Source organism: Bubalus kerabau, chromosome 14 (assembly GCF_029407905.1).
Source record: "Bubalus kerabau isolate K-KA32 ecotype Philippines breed swamp buffalo chromosome 14, PCC_UOA_SB_1v2, whole genome shotgun sequence".
Classification (NCBI taxonomy): domain Eukaryota; kingdom Metazoa; phylum Chordata; class Mammalia; order Artiodactyla; family Bovidae; genus Bubalus; species Bubalus kerabau.
In genome coordinates this window covers 28,362,874-28,383,149 of record NC_073637.1, presented here as the reverse complement: position 1 = coordinate 28,383,149, position 20,276 = coordinate 28,362,874, and the positions used below count along the sequence as shown (strand labels likewise).

Genomic DNA, 20,276 nt, shown 5'->3' with positions numbered 1-20,276 from the left:
GTTCAGCAGCTAGCACTGTAATCCGAATGCTAAAGGCACAGTAAATACTAACCAAATGCAGATCTCGTCTACAGGGGTTTTTTTTCAAAGATGATTCTTGTTTTCCTGGATTTCAGAAAACTTAAAAAAAAAGAGAGAGAGAGGCAAGGGTCTCTTAAATTCAACTTACTACAGAACAAAATTTCTTTGAGATAGAAAAAAATAATTCAAATACTACTCAGAGCTTCCCTGGTGGCTCAGACAGTAAAGCCTCTGCCTGCAATGCGGGAGACCCGGGTTCGATTCCTGGGTTGGAAGATCCCCTGGAGAAGGAAATGGCAATCGACTCCAGCACTCTGGCCTGGAAAATCCCATGCACGGAGGAGCCTGATAGGCCACAGTCCATGGGGTCGCAAAGAGTTGGACACGACTGAGCGACTTCAAGGGGAAGAGGCAAATCTGGGGGTAATCATTTCAGAAAAAACAAGTAGTTGAAATTACTTCATAAAGATTTTCTTGTCTATACCAGAAAACACTGAGAACTGTCGGGCTTCCTTGTTCCCCCTCAGGAGTAAGAGATGCTCCTCGGGATGGTGACGGCTGTTTTTCTTGATTATGCAAAGTGCGTTTCAGCATAAAATTAAGAAAATATTTAAGAATGTAAATTTGAATATAAAGATGAATCAAAATATATTTAAAATAAATTTTAAATACAAATTGAAATAAACACAACCCTCAATTGACATTCATGGAGAACAAATAATGCAGTAAGCACCGTGTAAGGTAGTTCAGACATCACTGCATGAATAAAAACAGGCCAACCCACTCCAGTGTTCCTGCCTGGAGAATCCCAGGGACGGGGGAGCCTGGTGGGCTGCCGTCTATGGGGTCGCACAGAGTCGGACACGACTGAAGCGACTTTAGCAGCAGCAGCGGCAGCAGGAGCTGAGCACTGCCACCACCCCCTCAGCCTCAGCTGAAGGAACTGAGGCTCAGGTAAGTTTAAACTTGCCTGTGGTCACTGAGCTACAAATCCACCTATTCAAGTTCATACAGCCAGTAAACGGCCAGGCAAGGATTCAAACCTGACCTGTGTAACTCTCCAATCAGAGCTTTTAACTAAGTGAAACTGTCAATCCCTGAAACTACTCATTTTTTAAAACTGATGTATTTTCCCTAGTTTGTTTTTTTTTTCCTTAGGCTTGTGGTAATAATTTGCATCAAGTTGGAGCCAGACTTAATATATTATTTTGTGCTCTACTCTTTGAGGCTTTATGGTTTTCAAAAACACGATCTGTAACGCATGCATCACACCTGAGCTTATGAACACAGTGCCAATCTAACCATTCCCGACTTCTCACTGTCAGAACAAAATGCTGTGACCTCTTACCTATCATAGCTGATTGGACTGCAGGTTTTTCCTTCGGATGGACGACTGATATGACTGGCATGGCTGTTCATAAAGGTCTGGAAACATGGAATCTCCAGCTACTTTCCAAAATGTTTGTACTCACCGAACCCCAGACAGCGGTGAGCCTGCAAGTTTCACCACATTCTGTCAACATCAAGAATGTTTTTTAAATCCTTGCTAATCTGATAAGGAGGGAAAGTTATCTCATTTTAATTTGCATTTTTATTACTCCATAACTGGGAAAATTTTCGTGTTTTTGGCAGTTAAATTTTCTATGAATTATCTGCTACATCCTTTACTGCTTTCCTATGGGCTAGAGCTGTTTCTCTACTGTATTTGCTGATGTGTCTTTTTAATAGATCCACACGCACCCATCAGAGCAGGTGAAGTACACACGGCGAGGCAGGTCTTCCAAATGTCAGAACGCACACTCAGAAGAAAGCATGACCCAGTGAACAGATCAACATCCGTGTGTAACAACTGGGTAGACTTTTACAAATTCCCTAACTACCAACGTGCCATTTTGATTCTGAAAGAGCAATATGAACAATCCTACAGAACTCTTTCACATTATGCTGCGCCCAAGTAGTAAGGACATTTAAAGAAATAAAGTCAAACTACATGTGAAAACAGTTCCAAAATCATTTTCATAAGACACTGACTTTAATTAAAAAATCCGGGGAGGGGGGTTACTATTTTGATATTTTTTTGGCTTGCTGGTTGCACAACTTCATGAGCGATGTAGCTTTATTTTTGGAAGCTTTCTAAAGTGATCTTTTTATCTTTTCATACATCTCACCCTCCTCAAATGTTTCCTATTTTGGGATCTAATCTAAGTTCAAAACTTCAAACCTTGGTTCTCCTGAAAAGAGGCTTCCAAGCTATTCTCAGGTGGGCGCTGGCCCCTGGCAGGACCGGTCCTCTCCTCACCTCCCATCGGTTTCACCCCGCCTCCACCTCTTCAATCCCCCTGCCCTGGTGGAGCTCCACTGCTGACTTTTCCCCTCCAGTCCCTCTTCAACCACCAACCCTTACACATTGCCAAACTAACCATGCCATTTCCATCACTTAGTGCAAGCATGTCACCAATTTCACCACAATTTCAATTCCACCAATTTCACCACAGCCCACCCTCAACCCTGTCTGTCCACCCCCTGCCCTCTCCTCCCAGCAACCTCTGACCCGCTCTGAGCTCGGGAGGAGGGCGGGTGTGCGGCAGGGTGCCCCTCTCCCTGGGGGTGCCATCCCTGCCCGGCCCTGCAGCCTGCGCTGGGGGCCTGGCCTCGCCATATCTCTGTGATTCTGCTCCCGTCATTTCTCAGTCCTCCCAGCCTATCGCAAGGCAGCACAGGTCACATCTGCTGATGTCCTCCTCCACTACCAGCCCTCCACTGAGAGCATCACACCTCCTCAGCGCCTGACTACACACGGTGCTGACCTGCTCCATGTCCCAGGTGTGCAACTCGGCGTCTCGGAGCCACGGTCGGCATTTTTAGATCTCCTGCAGAACTCGGCACAGTTACAATTTTCCATGAGCACCACTTCACAAACATTAGTGTCATCCCCAAAAGTCAGCAAGAATATTAAATTTGCGTGCTTGTAATTCTTACCGATCTTTTGAAAGGTGTTAATAAAAGAACAGCTTTTACCAGACACATCCACGTTTCCAAAACCCAAGAAGACTTCCCAGTCAACCTCACACAGAAATCACCGTTTACCCTATAGAGGTGGAAACTGGAAACACCGCTGAATATTCCCTGCCCTTACAGGCCATGTCTTTGCATTCACTAAAGTCCTTCCTACAGCCGACTTGGGGAAGGCCTGTATGGAAAGTTCACTCTGTCATGAACTTGGTGGTCCATTTCTGAAAGCCCCCAGTCCCTCAGGCCATGCTCAAGCACAGCTGACTCCCCACAAAAGGATTTCAGTTGCCAGTTTAATAGTTTTTCCTCAACACAAGATTATATCTTATGGACATTCCTGGGCTAACCTAAAGATCATGAGACAGACCAAAGGGCATCTTAAGTACCTAATCAGAACACAGCAACCAGGGAAGAGGCCCTCCGACTGGACACCAGGGACATGGGAATGGGGTCTGAGGAGGAATTCTCACCTCCTCTTCCCACTCACGTTCTGAACCTGCTGGGGGACAGCCAGGTACGGCTGGAACTGCTTGTCACTGGGGAGGGAGCAGGGAGGACAGGCACAGGGAAACCTCACCCGCCCACACACAACAGTCTCGACTTTAAACCCATCAGCCCCACTGCACTCAAAGGTGATGAGCAGGACCCCTCTGAGGGAGCCTGGGAGCTTCCAGACCCGCAACCAGGGCGCCGCTGCCCCGGGAATCAATGAAAGAGAACGCTAGGAGCCGAGAGGGCAGGCGGCAGTCTCCTCCAGTGCAGACGACAAGGACAAGGACGGCCAGGGCTCAGCAGGCCTGGCACTGTGTGCTAACAGGCAGGCAAGTATCATGAGGATGCAATGCGGTCAAAGAAACCAGGACGCCAGGACTCAAGGGTGTGGAGCCCCCTGAACTCAGAAGAGACTGCAGAGGTTGAGAGGTGGCCAGGATGTGGGGTGGCACGGAGTGCAATGTGGGGCTGAGAGGCCAGGGCTTCATGCAGGAAGGAGGCAGTGTTGGGAAGACTTCGGGTTCAGACAGGTTGGGAAGATGAAGAACAGAAGCTTGAGGGAAGATACTGGGGATAAAAATAAAGTTTTAGGAGCTAATCACCTGGAAACAGGATCTGGAGCTGTGGGTCTGAGCAGGGCCCTAGAGGAGCCAAGATGGGTGCTTTCAGAAGGACAGTGGCTGCGTTCAGGGAGCAGCAGGAAGAGCAAGGAGCCGGGGGAGGCCCAGGACCCTGAAGGAGCCTCCCACCCAGGTCCAGGGAGATGGTGGGGCAAGAGGATGGGGCAGGCAGTGAAGAAGAAATCGGAAAGGAAGGGAGGAGAAGGGCTGAGAAAAGAGCCGGGAGCTGCTTCCCATCACCTCCCGTAGGAGTACCGGGGTCCCACGGAGATGGACGCTGCCAAGTCCAGCCGCCAGACAACCTGCCACCTGACTCTCACCATTCACGTCTGAGCTGCTCTTGGAAATAACACCATCTTGGAATGGGCTACCCCCAAATAGTAATAATCCACTCACTTTTTTTTTTTTAATAGTTTTTTAATTTAATTTTCTTTTGGCCATGCCACATGCAGGATCTTAGTTCCCCAGCCAGGGATCGAACCCAACCCCCTCTGCATTGGAAAGGCAGAGTCATAACCACTGGACCGCTGGTGAAGTCCCCTAAATCCACCCACTAATCATACCATGTAAGCTGGAACTACACATAAAACAAGTTTTTAATTATTCTGTGGCAGAAATGAAAATACAATTTAATGAGTAAACACAACACATGTTATTCTCCATCCCTTTTACTGCCTTTAAGGTAGACTATGCTCCCAAGCTCAACCATGTGTCCATCTTTGCCCTTTATATAGCTGGAATCCCACACAGCAGCTACATTTCACTCACTCACATATAAGAGAATAACATTACCTGCAAAGCTCCAAAAAACACTTTAAGCTACCATTTTTCTGAACTGTTCTGAATTTCCATGGTACGTTCACTGTATAACTAACATACTGGTCTAAACGTGAGGCCTTTTAGAGTATATCAAAAGCACCAAGATAAAAATTCAGATTCTAGATGGCCCATAGAAATTTTAATCCAGGAATAAAACCAATGTAGGGTTGAAGAATCTGCATTTTGCTGTTGTTATTGTTGTTGCTGTAACAAGCCACAAGGCTTGTGGGATCTTAGTTCCCTGACCAGGGATCGAACCTGAGACCTGGCAGTGAAAGTGATGAGTGCTAATCACTGGACTCCCAGAACCTGCATCTTTAACAAGCAGCACAGGTAACTGTGGGGCTTTCCAGGTGGCTCAGTGGTAAAGGGTCCGTCTGCCAATGCAGGAAATGTGGGTTCGATCCCTGGGTGGGGAAGATCCCCTGGAGAAGTAAATGGCAGCCCACTCTAGTATTCTTGCTTGGAAAATCCCATGGACAGAGGAGCCTGGCAGGCTACAGGGCAAGGAGCTGCAAAGAGTCGGACACGACTGAGCGACTAATTACGCACATACCACCAGGTGACTGTGTTCATTCTAAGGCCTAATAAATATCTACTGTGCCCGTCACTTTTTACCAGATGAACTTTTGAAATAATTATATAAGAGCCTCAAGATCATGTGAACAGACCCATTCTACAGGTCACTTGGAGAAAACAGATGAAAAAGCGACCTCAGTCCCACTCATCACCTCCTCTTCCTTAAAGACCAATGGATATATTATTTCTGCAAAACCACCTTGTCCCTGTGAATCCTGGAGGGTAGAAGGGAGGGGAGGACATTGCTGAGAAGGTGCAAGACGGAGCAGCATGCCGCTGCTCCCTCCTCCCTAAAATCCACCACGTACTTTGTTAGCTTTTCTGCCTGGGAATGAGGGACCTGAGTCTTCTATGCACCTGTCTCAAAATGGCAAGGAAAGGAAAAGCGGGGGTTCCTTTCACACAACAGAATATTGGAAGAGTTAAGAGACACACAAGAAAATCTCATAAGGATATGAGTGAATGCTATAATGCTTTGAATAAACAGACCCATTTTCTCACCCCTAGCCTGGAGCTGGTAGGTGACACAAATCAGATTATGTTCCAAATTCAACAGCTGGCTCAAGCCGTCTTGTTTAGAGAAGGCACAGGTAGTCGAGTCATTTTCAGGTGTGCCCAGTGAGGATATTCTTCTTCTTAATGTTATTATTACGGTGGTAGTGATCCGTAAAGGATAACACCGGCGATATGGGCATTTCTTCAAGTTCTGAAAAGCCTGAGCTACATACAGTCAGAGACTGACCGTCGGTCCCCAATGTCACCACACCATCAGCAAAAGCCAGGCTTCTGTGCGGATCTTCAGGCAGTACATCTCCTTCCGTTCACACGGAGACAAACACCGGATTTCTCAGCTAGTCTATGATGCCAATGCGTGCCTGCTAGCAATCCAGGCACAGCCATGTCACCACCCACAGGGTGAACCACGTGGGAAACTACCTGACTGCGTCACAGCGGTGCACCCCTACTAAGCATCTGACGGACATCAGACAGTTCTCCTTTCCTGCCAGACCTCGGCAGCTAAACAGAATGGCTCTCACTGGCCCACAGTAGCCACGAAGTTCCTTATGAGCGTGAAATCTGCTTCCAATACCAACCTGGATTTTGTTCAATTGTCTTCTAATGAGAGGGGGAAATGGAAACCTTAAAATGCTAATTCTGGTGATAAACCTAGCTCTATAAAACAAAACACAATTAAAAAAAAAAAAAAACCCAAAACTGAATTTTTAAGTGCACCAAAAATAGTAAAACTTCCAAGTTTTAACTGGAGGTTTGTGGTAAAGAACCCGCCTGCCAATGCAGGAGACATGAGATGAGGGTTCAATCCCTGGGTCAGAAAGATCCCCTAGACGAGGGCATGGTAATCCACTTCACTATTCTTGCTTGAAGAATCCCATGGACAGAGGAGCCTGGTGGGCTACAGTCTACAGGGTGGCAAAGAATCAGAAATGACTGAAGCAACTTAGCACGCGTGCACACATGCATGTCTCTTTGTGACCAGATGGACCATGTGGACCACCAGGCTCCTCTGTCCATGAAGTTTCCCAGGCAAGAATACTGGAGTGAGTTGCCATTTCTTCTTCCAGGAGATCTTCCCAACACAGGGATGGAACCTGTGTTTCTAAAATCTCCCGGATCGGAAAGTGGGTTCTCTACCACTGCGCCACCTGGGAAGTCCATGTGAATGAATACATCTTGGATAAACACTGGAAAAAAACAGCCAGTTCTGTAGCAAGCTGAATACTCTGTGGTTGGTCACGTCTGTGGTTGGTCACGTTTTGGACTGATAAACAAAAACAGGGTGGAATACTAGTAAGTCTCACAATAAGCGAATGTCTTTTAGGTGGAAAGTGTTCGCAATTGATAAGATACGACTTGTGAGGAGGAAAAGACAACCCCCTGACTATAAGCCATTCATGCGCAGCTCTGGGCCTCTTAGTGTGGCTCGGGGAGCTGGGCCTCGAAAGCACAGGTGTGCACGTCTTGATAGACATTGGTCCGGCCCTTCTCAGGCTGAGGTCATTCCAATGTGACCACCCATCCCAAGCACTTTCTGCAGAGAGGTTCACACTACAGGCTCTTAAATGAACCTGTCCTGATTTGAGTCCCAACTGCACCATGTAGTAAACAAATACATGTTTAATTCTCTAAGTCTCCATTTTGTAACCTACAAAATGACAATTACTGTTCCCACCTCACCGTTTTAATTAATCCTACTTCCATCATTGGGGACAACAGTTCAGGTAAGTACACAGGTTATTAGCAAAATGCAAACTCACATGAAGCCCACGCTCCATAGATGGCAGCTATGGAGGTCAAGCTCTTAAAAGGCCATGTGACTCAAGAGGCTTCTACAAGTTTTCAACCCTGTAGTAGGGACCAAAGAATATGGGAAACTTCCACAGGCCCATGTCTGCCAACTCTTTCCACTCTGCCCCATTTCATTTTTCCTTAAGAGTCACTTTTAAGTGAAAATAAAATGGAATAAAGTAAAACAAAAGCCATCGATGCACCGCCTCGCCCACCGTCGTGCCAGTCCTGACAGCAGCGGGATACCAAGGAAGCCGCCTCCAGGGCCTCATGTTTCCAGAGGCAAGGAACCTTCTCATTTTCTGTTAACAGTGGCTACTCTTGTCCCAGACCTCACCTCAAATCTACTCTCAGTTTAGATCCTTTCTTGTCTCCTTCTTAAGCAAGAGACGGAATCTGAGGCAGGGGAGGGCTAACTCCAGCGTTCAGAGACTCAAGGATCTAGAGTTACAGATTCTGAGAACACCCTGTGCCTCTCTGGTCTACACTGGGAGGTTCGTCCATGCCAGAGCCGATGGAATATGCCCACCACTGGTGACATCCCCACTGTCTTTGGAGAACTGCAAGTTTGGGGAAAAGAAGAAATGACTGGTTCTCTGGCAAGACAGCCAAGGCTCAGCCAGCAAAAGGAATCCCCAGGGCTAGGAAGAGACTGCTCCCTCAAAGGCAGCATCGTTAGCACCTGGGATATCCAAGTCCCCTCTGTGTAGGGGAACAACAACTAGTTCTGTACCTGGACACAGGCACACACCTGTGAAATCTGATGTCGACTCCTGAGGCAAACCATGCAGCTGGACTCCACAGTGGGCTTCTCATGACTCAGGATTATGGGGACTTTTTAAGTGAAAAATAAAACCAAGGCACATGGTTTGATAAATTCAATGACCAAGAGTCAGCTAATGCTACCAGTAACTCCTCAATAAATATGCCATAAGCTATACTGAGTGCCTGAAGCTGAAGCATCTCATGCCACCTTCCGCCCTAACCCTGGCTGGTGGAGAGTATTATTATTCCCAGTTTCATGATTCACTGAGCTGATCTGTCTGATGCCACAACTCAAGTTCTCAGCCACCACAGAATAAAACTTGCTGGAGAACAACTCCTCTCGGTGTCTTCATAGGACAGGAAGCGTATGATGCTGAAAGGCATGGAACCCAGTCATCTTGGGAGTCAAGACATCCCAAGATATTAATATACGGCGCCGCTCACCCCCACCCCCCACCCCAAGTACAGCAGGCACAAAAAGAGCAAGTGTGACCGGAAAAGCCTGAGCAGACAAGAGACACAGGATTACAGGGTGTTGCTGGCATTTCTAATGCACTTTTACCTATTAAGGCAGCAGTGGTACGAACCTGGTGATGGATCACGAATACAGATTCTGGAGACTGGTGAACTTCAAAATCCTCCTCCAGGGACTTCCCTGGAGGTCCAGTGGCCAAGTCTCCATGCTCCCAAAATAGGGATCCTGGGTTCGACCCCTGGTCAGGGAACTTGATCCCACATGCCGCAACTGAGAGTTTGCAAGCTGTAACTAAAGATCCCACGTGTGCCAATGAGGTTCAAAGATCCATGTACTGCAACGAAGGCCCAGCATGGCCAAATAAAAATAAATATTACATAAAAAAATCCTCCTCCAACATGCACTAGAGTTATGTGTGGTCCTGGACAATTTAACCCCTCAGTCCAAGTCTCTGAATCTGTAAAATGGGAGTAAACATTCTATTTCCTAGAGCAGTGGTCCCCAGCCTTTTTGGCACCAGGGACTGGTTCCATAGAGGATAGTTTTTCCACGGACCTTGGGCGGAGAGTGGGGGTGATGGCTTAGCAGTAATGCAGGTGATGGGGAGCAACATGTTAAGCTTTGCTGGCTGGCCCACTACTCACTTCCCGCTATGTGGCCCGGCTCCTAACAAGCCAAGGACCAGAGGGGTTGGGGACCCCTGTCCTAGAGTTGTTCTAATGAGTAACCAAAACACTTAGCAAATGCCTATCTGACATGCAAGTTCAGTCGCGTCCAACTCGGTGACCCCATGGACTACAGCCCACCAGGCTTCTCCGTCTATGGGATTTCCCAGGCAAGAGTACTAGAGTGGGTTGCCACTTGCTCCTCCAGCGGATCTTCTTGATCCAGGAGTCGAATTCATGTCTCCTGCGTTGGCAGGAGGATTCTTTACCACTGTGCCACCAGGGAAGCCCTACGTGACTGGAAATGCTCAAAAATCAACTGCTAGTTAGTTGTTATGGTGATTAATGATATCTTTAATGCTGTTGGGTTATTTCTGCACTATTTCAGTTGATCACACAGCTAACAGAGAAAATAGACAGTTTCCTAATTTAATCAAAATTTTTACATTCTCCAGATGAGTCTGCACGATTTTTCTGACAAGATCAATACACCTGCAATTGGCCAAAGCAAAATCCCAAGCACAAACAAGGTCAAGAATACAAGAACATAAAACACAGTGAGAGAGATGTTTAAAAAAGCAAAGTTCACCTTGAAGATCCAGGCTTAACAGTTACAATCCATTATTAGTCCTATCCATAAATAAAGGAATTTCTAGACCCACACGCTTTAAAATACATCACAACTAAGGCATACGCTGATTGCACACCTGTGTTCCAATCATTTTATTCTTCACCTAGTGCCAGGACAGGCCTGGCTTGGAAAACAAGGGAGGCTTGTAATTCTATAAGAAGCTTCTTGCTACTTGCTGGCTTAGAATCATGGTAGAGAGGATCATTCTTTTTACGTGTGTTAAAATAATATGTACTTTTGCTAATTATGTTTTAAATATCAAGAGGACCAACTCTGAAGTGTTTATGGCTTCTTTCAGAAGGACAAAAAGAGAACAAAGTGGACTCTTTAATCATTTAAAGCAGTCTCTAACTTGCCAAAGAACGAGGGGAAAATTAATTACTGAGGAACCATGTACCGTTTTATCAGATGAACCACAAATACAGTGTAGAGATCTCTGACGTGTGAGTGGAGGATCCTAGGGAGAGTCCCTGACATGTCAGAACTGCACACATGTTATCTCCCTGCCTTTCCCTGCACAAAGGCTTGGTGTGGCTGCCCAGGCCCCGTGCAGTGGCTGCAGCTCTCTGCCCGCCCCATGCTGAGGACAGGCAGGCTAAAGCTGGGGTGGGGGTTTGGGAGTGGGGAATAGCATCCCCTTTATTCTTCCACTGGAGGCCACATGGCACAACCTACATTCAATGTCATGGATGCACCTCTAGAAAGGCCAACAGTTTCTTAAACCAATATACCGTTGATGGGAACAAGCCAGACAACACATTTTTAAAGGTTTTTTGAAATGTTTGAAACTAACCAGGGGAAGAACTAGGGTTAGAAATAAAAACTATTGTAGGGTCGCCAGCCAAGTCCACCTGAAGTCAGCACGCCCAGCATTTCTATATTATTTCACCACATGGGAACATCACTGCCCCTGAAGTTTAAACGTATTCTAACAATCCCTAAAGACTGCTAGAGGAGAGAGCAAAACCTGCAGATGGAGCAGCTCCTACAGCTAAGGCAAGCCCCTGAAAATCCTGCAAAGGACAATCATGCCCACCCCAGAGGAGGCAGGGCGGGCCCTGGTGAAGCTGGGATGGAGTCACAATGGTACCAAAAGGCTTGTGAGGACCGGCGTCAGGCAGAGCATATTTGAAATGAACCCCAACCAAAGACAACGAGGCCCAGGAAGGACCTCTTTCCACATCAAAACCAAAGCTGGACCTGTAACAAAAATAAATGGGTGACACTGGACTTGCAGGAGACTCGGGTTCGATCCCTGGGTCAGGAAGATCCCCTGGAGAAGGGAATGGCAATCCACTCCAGTATTCTTGCCTGGAAAATCCCATGGACAGAGGAGCCTGGTGGGCTACAGTCCATGGGGTCACAAAAGAGTCAGACACAACTTAAGAGACTAAACAACAATATCACTACTCTATAAACTGGTGTGCACACACACATAAAATACAAACAATCCCCTCAAAAAAAAAAAAAAAAAAACTGTTTCAAGATAAATGTTCAGGCTTTTCATACTTTTTCCCAGAAATTTCTAAACATGTCTGGATTTATTAATTAGTACCTCTTTCCTGGTGGCTCAGATGGTAAAGAATCTGCCTGTAATGCAGGAGGCCCAGTTTCAATCCCTGGGTTGGGATGATCCCCTGGAGAAGGAAATGGCCTTCTCATTTGCTACCAATCATGCTAGTTTGAGCAAACTCCGGGAAACGCTGAAGAACAGGGAAGCCCAGCAAGCTGCAGTCCATGGGATCGCAAAGACTTAGACATGACTGAGAGACTGAACAACAACTTTTTATAATAATTGAGGAAAGTGACTTTTAAGATACATTAAACTAGTTTATACATACTCCTTCCTTCCCCACCCAGAGCAGGTTAAGGGTTCAGACCAAGGATGGTATTTCCCTCCACAATTATCTGAGCAATGTATTCATTTCTACCACACCCATGTGTGGCTGCAACCAGCTCCTAAAATTCAACCAGAGCTAACTATGAGACCCACCAGCTACTGCTGGGAGACCAAGGACCTCATCCCAATACATAACTAGCAACACAAAGCAGCCACCAGAATGTGGAGACAGAAGAACAAAATGTGGCAAAGTCTGCTTACTGGAGGGTTCTCCTCTCTAAATGAGCAAAGTCCTTTTCAACAAGCAACAAGCAGAGTGCCATACAGGAGGCAAGTAACAAAGTTCCCCTTCTCTGTCAGGTCTCCTGGTGGGCTCACCGTATACCTCCATCTTTGGGGGGAAGCTAGCAGACTGTTTTGGAAAGTTTTAGAATGCCGCTAGCAATGGAAAGAAGGCTGAGACAGCGGTTTCATGGTCCATTATTGGCCACCTCAGTCACACGCTATGAGAACCCATGAACTTCCTCCTCAGACCTGGCCCCCACCAGGTGCCCCCCATCTCAGTGAGCAGCATCACCAGCCAGCCAGCCACGCCTGGAACACACCAGAAAACCTACATTCCCTGACCCCTTCCTCTGCCTGAGAACAAATCTACCTTCAAGTCCAATCCAGCAAGCCTCCTAAGTATTTCTCCCGCCTCTCTGCTTCCCCCTCCCTACGGTCACCAGTCCAGTCCAAACCACTGCTCCTTCACCACCAGGGGGAACATCCTGAGTCTCCCTCCAGCGCCCCACCCGCCAATTCGGCCTGCAAAACACAAGCCTGCTCATGTCAAGCACTGCTCTGCGCTCATCAGTGGCTCTGTTGCTTTTTTTTTTCCTAATCCCAAATTCCAGATCCCATAAGCCCCGCCCAAGCTGGCCTCTGCCTACCTCTTAGGCGTCATCTGGCCGCTCTCCGTAGACCTCAGACGTGCTGCCACCCTCCAGGTGAGCCCCCTTCTTCTACCACCACTTGGACAGCAGTGCTGAGGCCACTCCTCAGAGCTAACAAGTGATCTTCCCTCCTGCCGGTATCCAGCACATAGCACCTACAACACCACGGCAGTTCTATTTCTTTTTCACATGGGTCTCCTATGTCTTCTTGTGTATTATATTCCTAACTCAGGTACAGCCCAGCGCCTTGTAGGTAACAGGTACCCAATAAATACTTGAATCGATGAACAAGAAAACAGATGAAACAGAAAACCAATCACAGTCCCAGCCACCAGCTACTCGAGCTGAGCCTGGTGCAGTACAGCCTACAGCAGTAGTGAGAGGCCGAAAGGCCCATGGAAGACAGCAAGCATCTCTGATTCCACGTGGTCACAAGCAAACGGGCCAAGGGACCAGTCAGCCTCCTCCTACCCAGTAATCCTTCTTCATTACTGTTCTATGCTATTTTCATTTTTAACAAGATAGTTTTTACTTTTCGAAGTAAAAACAAGACTAAACCCTCCAAAAATACTTCACTAAGAAAAACACAATCATGTTTGCAGTCACCTAACATGAGTTAAAAGGTATAGGAATCTAATTATGATAAGGAATACATGCTTCTTAAGGGAAAACAGTAATCAAATCTTGGGATAATTTTTCTGTACCTTTCTCTAGATGCGTAATCATACCTCCCCTGATCCAACAGCCCAAAAAACCTCCAAACCACTACACAGTAGAGACAAACACAATATTGACGATATAGGAACACCTTTAAAAGCTATTGTAGCGTGGGTTATAGGGTTAAGCCAAAAGGTGCTTCTGAGTCAGATGTAAGTAGGAAGAGAGCTAGACCCTTCTAGAACCAGCTCTGTTATCCAGCAAGGACCAACCCAGCATTCCCCTGCAGCAGTACCCAGCTAGGCGCCAGCAAGACAACCGTGACCGAGACTGCCCGGCAGTAACCGGGTGGCCAGCCAGAGGCGGCTCCTTTAATTAATCTCTCTGGGCTTCAGTTTCTTAATCTGTAAAACGAGAAAGTTCGACTAGCTCTCCAAGGTCCTCATGCTCTAAATATCCAAAGATTCACTAATGATCACAAGATGAATTTCTACTTGACAATATCATTGTGCTTTCCTGTTTATTATTTTTATCACACAGGTGTGGTTTCATTTAAGAATTTTAATATACTGATAGAATTTAAATATAAAAGAATGGCAGCAGTGTTTTTAATTTCTTTCCCCACTCTTAACTACCACCAAGATCAGCTATGGGCTTCTGCCATAATTGCAACCCAATCTGAGTAATACCCAGATTAAATCACTACATCGTCTTTTTTTTTTTTTTTGGGTAGAAAAATTCAGTGATCATTTATTCCCAATTTCTTTTATATTTAACATCATCCATCATCTTTGAATGTCAGATTTAAAAAAAAAAAAAAAAACACTAAGAATAATAAAGTTTTCCAGAGAAAAAGGAAAATTTTATCTTCCAGACTGCTAAAACCATAATGGTTTGAGAAACCTGGTAAGATACAACGCAAAATTCTCAGTTTCTAAAAAGGCATAAAAAGAATACCCTTTTAAAGATATACAAATGTTTCCTTGTGAATGAAAAAGACATTAAAGAATCACATAGGGCCAGTATGTTCCTAACATCATCCCCAAATGTCCCTTCCTACCTCCAATGAATTTAGCTATGTGATCTATCCAAGTGGTAGTTTGTTTACATCAGAAACCGTCTGAATACTGGAATCATTTTATTTCAAAGCTGAAATCTTAAGGGTCATTTTTTGAAGTCAGTCATTTTTGAAATGCTCAGCCCTGACTAAGCATTTTATTCTTGTGATGCCTTATTTAGATGTTTATAAGATGGCCATGTATGGATAATAAAAGATGAATAACTATTACCTCCAAAGTTGACCTTAAAAGTTAAATGTGAGTATCTGTGTACCTTTAAAAGGCTCTCTCCTACTAGATGGTGAACCCTCTGAGAAAGCATTGCCTTTTATTTGTCTTTTTACACACTGAAAACTCACTAGTGATCGCTGAATCCAAAGTAACCAAATGAATGGTGACCGTATGACAAGCCAACTTTCTTAAGCACAGGGAATAAAATGCTTTCCATCAAGGTTTGAAATGCCTACTCTAACCTTGGCACTGAGATTGCTCTCACGGGTTACATGGCATGTATACCTAAGCACTCTGACTATATTTTCTCATAGATGAAAATGCGTTTTTTTCTTTTGACCTAATAGCTTAAAAAATATACTACAGGTAATACATTATTGACTGCATCTGTATGAAGAAAAACTTGTAACATTTCTTTGATACAGTTTTATACACATACTCCCCATGGTATTCATTTTAACTCAATACTCTGGTGGAAAAGTTTTGGAAATAGTCCTGTAAGCCAAAGTGATTAACAACTAGACCAAGTACAGGAGAATCTATGAAAGTACTGTTTTAAAACCAAGTTACAAGATCTGCTATTTTAAACTCAACTTATATATTCTCAACTTGGAGAAAAAGTGTTATTTTTTTCCTCGAAAGAGGAAAATAATGTTTGAGTTCTTAACTATTACCATCACCTATAAATGACTTCTCTATCCTTACTTCCATCTTAAGACATAGAAAAGGAAGCAATTATTTTAACTGACTCAAAAATAATTTCACTTATTAAACCAATATAATTAGAGTTTAAAATTAATATACTAGTCCCTTTATTATTATTATTATTATTCTTTTCTTACCAAGAAACTCATTTGAATCCTGAAAAACCTAGAATTCACCAAGCTTCAATTTACTGACTTGCGCAGAGGGAGAAAAAAAATAGAAAATATCAGCAAACTATAAATAATGAAGTCTGAAGTACTAGAAAACAATTCTTGAGTGTTATAGTGATGAAATTCACCTGTTACAAGCCTCACAAAAATTCATTACCTCCCTTGATCTGGTTACCAAGGGAGAAGGGAGGATGTCATATTTTCACCATTTGGTGAAACAAGAAAACTTAAGTTTCTAAAATTTGCTACAAGTCCCTTTCCACTTCCAAATTCTATTTACTTTGTAACTTTTTTCCACAGTCCAGATTTTTCAGGAAAAAGAAACTTTTCCTGAGCAAATCTGGAAGACATAAAATGTCTCCCACTTACTAGCACCTAGAAAGGCAAACCCAGTCCTGCTCCGTGCCCCAAGCATCTAGCTTTCAGCCTCTTTATTATCATTGTCAATGAATGGGCCCCAGTCAAATGAAAGCTGCCATTTTAGGGTAAAGACTGGAGGGCTTCTGTTGTGCAACAGCAAGACAAAAACACTCCGCGACAGATGTCGCACTCCGGGGGCTGGGAGGAGGGTTCAACTTCGGAGAATCACTGCTCGAGTTATCTCTGAAATAAGAATTACATACGATCACACGTTGCTACTACCTAAATGGAATTTTAACAGGAATAAATCGGGTTCCCATGCTGCTAAGATCACAGTCACTACGATTTTTTTTTTTATTTCTTTTTTGCCATCGTCAGAATAGATCTGTGAGGAAATAAAGAGAAGTTTGTTTGGTTTTGCGTTTGTGTTTTTGTTTTTTTTTTTTAACTATTTGATTATTACGTTTAGGGAGTACTCCCCCTCCCCTTACCGGGAGAGAATTGGGGGGATGGTGTGGGGGGAGGGGGGCACACACTCCACCTCTTTGAAAGGTGCTGCCCACTGCAAAGACAGCGTGAATTACAATTTTCTGAAAATAAAAATCAGGGCTTTCACATAATCCTTTAGAAATAAATGAAAATATTTAACATAGCTGAGAAATCAAACCCAGAGGATGGACACATTTCAAGATGAGTTCTTTAAATCGACGGCGAGGTAATATACAATGGGAAACTAGAAAGTATACTTAGCAAGTGGCGAGCTGGATAGTGTATCTAATTCTAGCAATTCAAAAGGAAACTCTCTCCATGTGGGTTGCCACTTTTCTTTTGTCCATTGTCTGTTCAGAAGAGGGGGGAAAAAAAAAACTAGTTTAAAATCGAGGCGTGAATAGTCTCTAAAAGTGACCTCCGGGAAAACCGGCCGCCCTGTAGCAGAGGCACTCCCCGCCCGGCCGCTCCCCGGGGGCGCTCACAAAGCGGGCGGCCGGCCGGGAGTTCGGGGTGCGCTCCCACGGCGCGGGGCTCCTCGAGGCGCAGCCATCCGGAGAAAGGCGGCTCGGTAATGATGGCTGCTCGGGGCCGGCGGCTCCTTCCCCGGAGCCTCCCGACCCCCCCCCTCCACCCCCGCGCCCGGGATCGCCGCCCTCCCCCCTCCCCCGGGCGCCGCTCGCCCCGCGCCGACGCGGCCGCCCCGCACGGCAGCCCACCGGGTGCCCGCGCCCCTGCACCCCCGGCGATCCCCGTCCCCGGTGCCGACCAAACAAACAACGCGTCCCCCGCCGCCCTCCTTCCTCTCCCCGCTGACCGCTTGGCCTCCAGCCACCTCGACCATTCACGCTCCGAGCCGCGGATCTCTGCGGGGGCAGAGCGCACCCGAGCCACCTCGGGGGCCACCTAGTGACCCCTCCCCCCCGTGGGCGCTGACCCCCGGGAGGCTCAGGGGTGGGGGAGCCGAGTTGCCTCCGGGGGCTTAAAGTCGCTATTATGCAGCCGCCGCCGCCGCCGCTGGCCCGGCCAGCTCGGCAAGGTGGGGTCCCCTCCTCGCCGCGCCGCCCCGCGCCCGCCCCAGCCCCGCTCCCTTTCTTCTCCTCCTCGCGAACTTGGGGAGCCCCGGGAGCCCCCCGGCTCCGGGCTCGCAACTCCGCGCCCGCGGCCGGCATGGGCCGGGCTCGGGACGCCCCCCGAGCCGCGTGTTCGCGCCGCCCCCGCCCCACGCGGCGCCCCGCGCACTTTCCCCGCCGCCGACCCACCTCGCCCGGTGGCCGTCCCCGCGCGGGCCGGCGCCGCCGCCGCCGCCGGGAGGGACGCACTTTGTTCGCGCCGGTGCGGCCGCCGCTCCCGGCGAGCGCGGCGTGGTCGGTCCCGGGCGGGGGGCGGGGGTCGCCGCCGTCCCCGAGCCGCCGCCGCTCAGCCGCCCCGCGCCCGCGCGCCCATCGCCCACTCGCACTGGAGTTGCAGCCCAACTTTTCCTCCTTCCTTTTTCTTCCGAATGGAGCCGGCAACTCGTGCTCGGCGCCGGCGGGAGGAAACGCGCTCGCGCTCCCCCGCGCGCAGACACGCTCCCTCCTGTCCCCCGTCCCCCCCCAACGGCCGGCAGCACAACAAAAAGCCATTTACATGCGAGGAAGTGACCCTCGGCCGGACCGCGCGCCCCCGCCGCCGCCAGCCCCGCGGACGCAGGCAAAAGTTGGGGCGCCGGGCGGCGCTCGGGGCGCGGGTTCGGGCCCCGCGGCGGCGGCGCTGCGCTCCTGCGCCCGGCCCCGGCCCCCGCCCGCCCTCGCCCCTCGCCCCGCACACGCCCAACTCCTCGCTCCCAACTCCTCGCGCGGCCCCGGCCCCCGCCCGGAGCGATTTCCTGCCGCTGCCGCCCCTCCCGGAGGCGCCCGGCGAACTCTCGCGCTTACCGGGGCGGGCGGGCGGGCTCCTCCGCCGCCCGGTGCCGAGGGGGAGACAAAACGCAGAGCGGGCTCCGGAGTTGGCTCGGCGGCCGCGGCCAGGGGGCTGGATCCTCGGGCGCGGAGTTGGCCGGGGGCGAACGGGGCTCTGGCGAGTTTCAGGGTCTCCGGGTCCCCGGGCCGCCTCCTCCGCGGCGCTCCTTTGTGTAATTTCACTCGATTCAAGTTTAATCCGATAGTTCCCGAGCACGAGCGCGTCCGCACTACCGCGGCTCAACCCCCGCGCCGCCGCCGCCGCCACCGCTGCCGCCGCCGCCGCGGCCCCAGCACGCCAGCGCCTGCGCGCGCCCGGCACGCCGCGCGCGCCCGAGGCCGCGGGGCCGCGCGCGCCCGCCGCCGGCTCCCTCCGCGCCGCGCCGGGCCCGCGCGCCGCCACCTGACGTCAGGCGCGCCTGGCATAATTTATGCAAGAATTCGGCCGGGGTGGCGGAGGCCGAGGGAGAGGCCGAGAGAAAGGGGGCGGCGCGGGGCTGCGGGGCCGCGGGCCGCGAGGGCGGGCCGGGCGCCACTTCCCGTCCCCGGGCGGGCGCCGGCGCTCCGGGCGGCTTTCCCCGCGGGCCCGTGCGCGGCTGCCGCGCAGCCTTCCCGGTCCGGCTCCCCGAGCGGTCGCTCCGCGCTGCGCGGCAGCGCCGGGGGCGCGGGCTGGAGACGGTGCCACGTTTCCCCGCGCGGCACCTTCCCGGAGTCCGGGTGCGCCGCCCGCGGCAGGAAGGGCGGCCCGGCGGCGGCGGGGCCGCGGGGAAGGCTTGCGACGCTGCGCGGACGGACCGCAGCGACTCGGAGGGTTGGGACGTCTCTCCTGTAATTATCCTTCAACTTGGAACGATTTTCCCACAGGAAATTATTTAGAATGGGCACGTTTCTGTCCATTTCAGATAAATTTCTCTTGCCTCTGCACACTGCTGGTCTTACCTCCTCGTTGACAGGACAGCCGGATCAACCGCTAAATCAAAAAGTTTAACTAGATGGCGTTGATTTTGTTGAATTTGTTGCTTTGCCAAAAATAGGGAGAGAGCGCGCAATGGTTATGAAACAAAGAAATAGGTTGTGTGCCCATTATTAAACGTGTCAGGACTAGAGTGTTTTAATCATTCTTTGGCCAAAATGGCACTTTTGTATGATCGCCTAGCCTTAAATACCCAATTCTCTTATTCTGTTTCCCTTCCCGGTACAAAATGAATATTAAACCAGGAGAAATTTATCTTTTACTAATTTTCCTTTCAGGAAATAGATCTACCAACCTTTATCAAGTATCTTTAATCTGCAAAATACCAAGCAATTATAAAATTTTTAAACCGTCAACACTTAAGAGGACTTTATTAGGTTAAAATTACATTTATTTTCACATGAAGAAAGGAACTTATATGAACCAAATAGGGACCTATAACAGATACTGAGGAAAGCCAATTGCTATTAATGACTCCAAAACAAACTCAGAAAATATAATTTCTCTTCATTCAGATCCTGTAGTGCTAAGG

The 20,276-nt window shown here is 48.5% G+C and overlaps 1 protein-coding gene across 3 annotated transcripts in view; it reads right to left on the bottom strand.

Annotated features, from left to right (window-relative positions):
• CHD7 (chromodomain helicase DNA binding protein 7) overlaps positions 1-19,060 on the bottom strand; it is a 190,595-nt gene extending 171,535 nt beyond the window's left edge. For all 3 annotated transcript variants that reach the window (XM_055546063.1, XM_055546064.1, XM_055546065.1), the window contains exon 1: positions 18,748-19,060. The gene's annotated coding sequence lies outside the window, so the exon portion shown is untranslated. The remainder of the gene's footprint in view (positions 1-18,747) is intronic.
• Between the last annotated feature and the right edge of the window lie 1,216 nt (positions 19,061-20,276).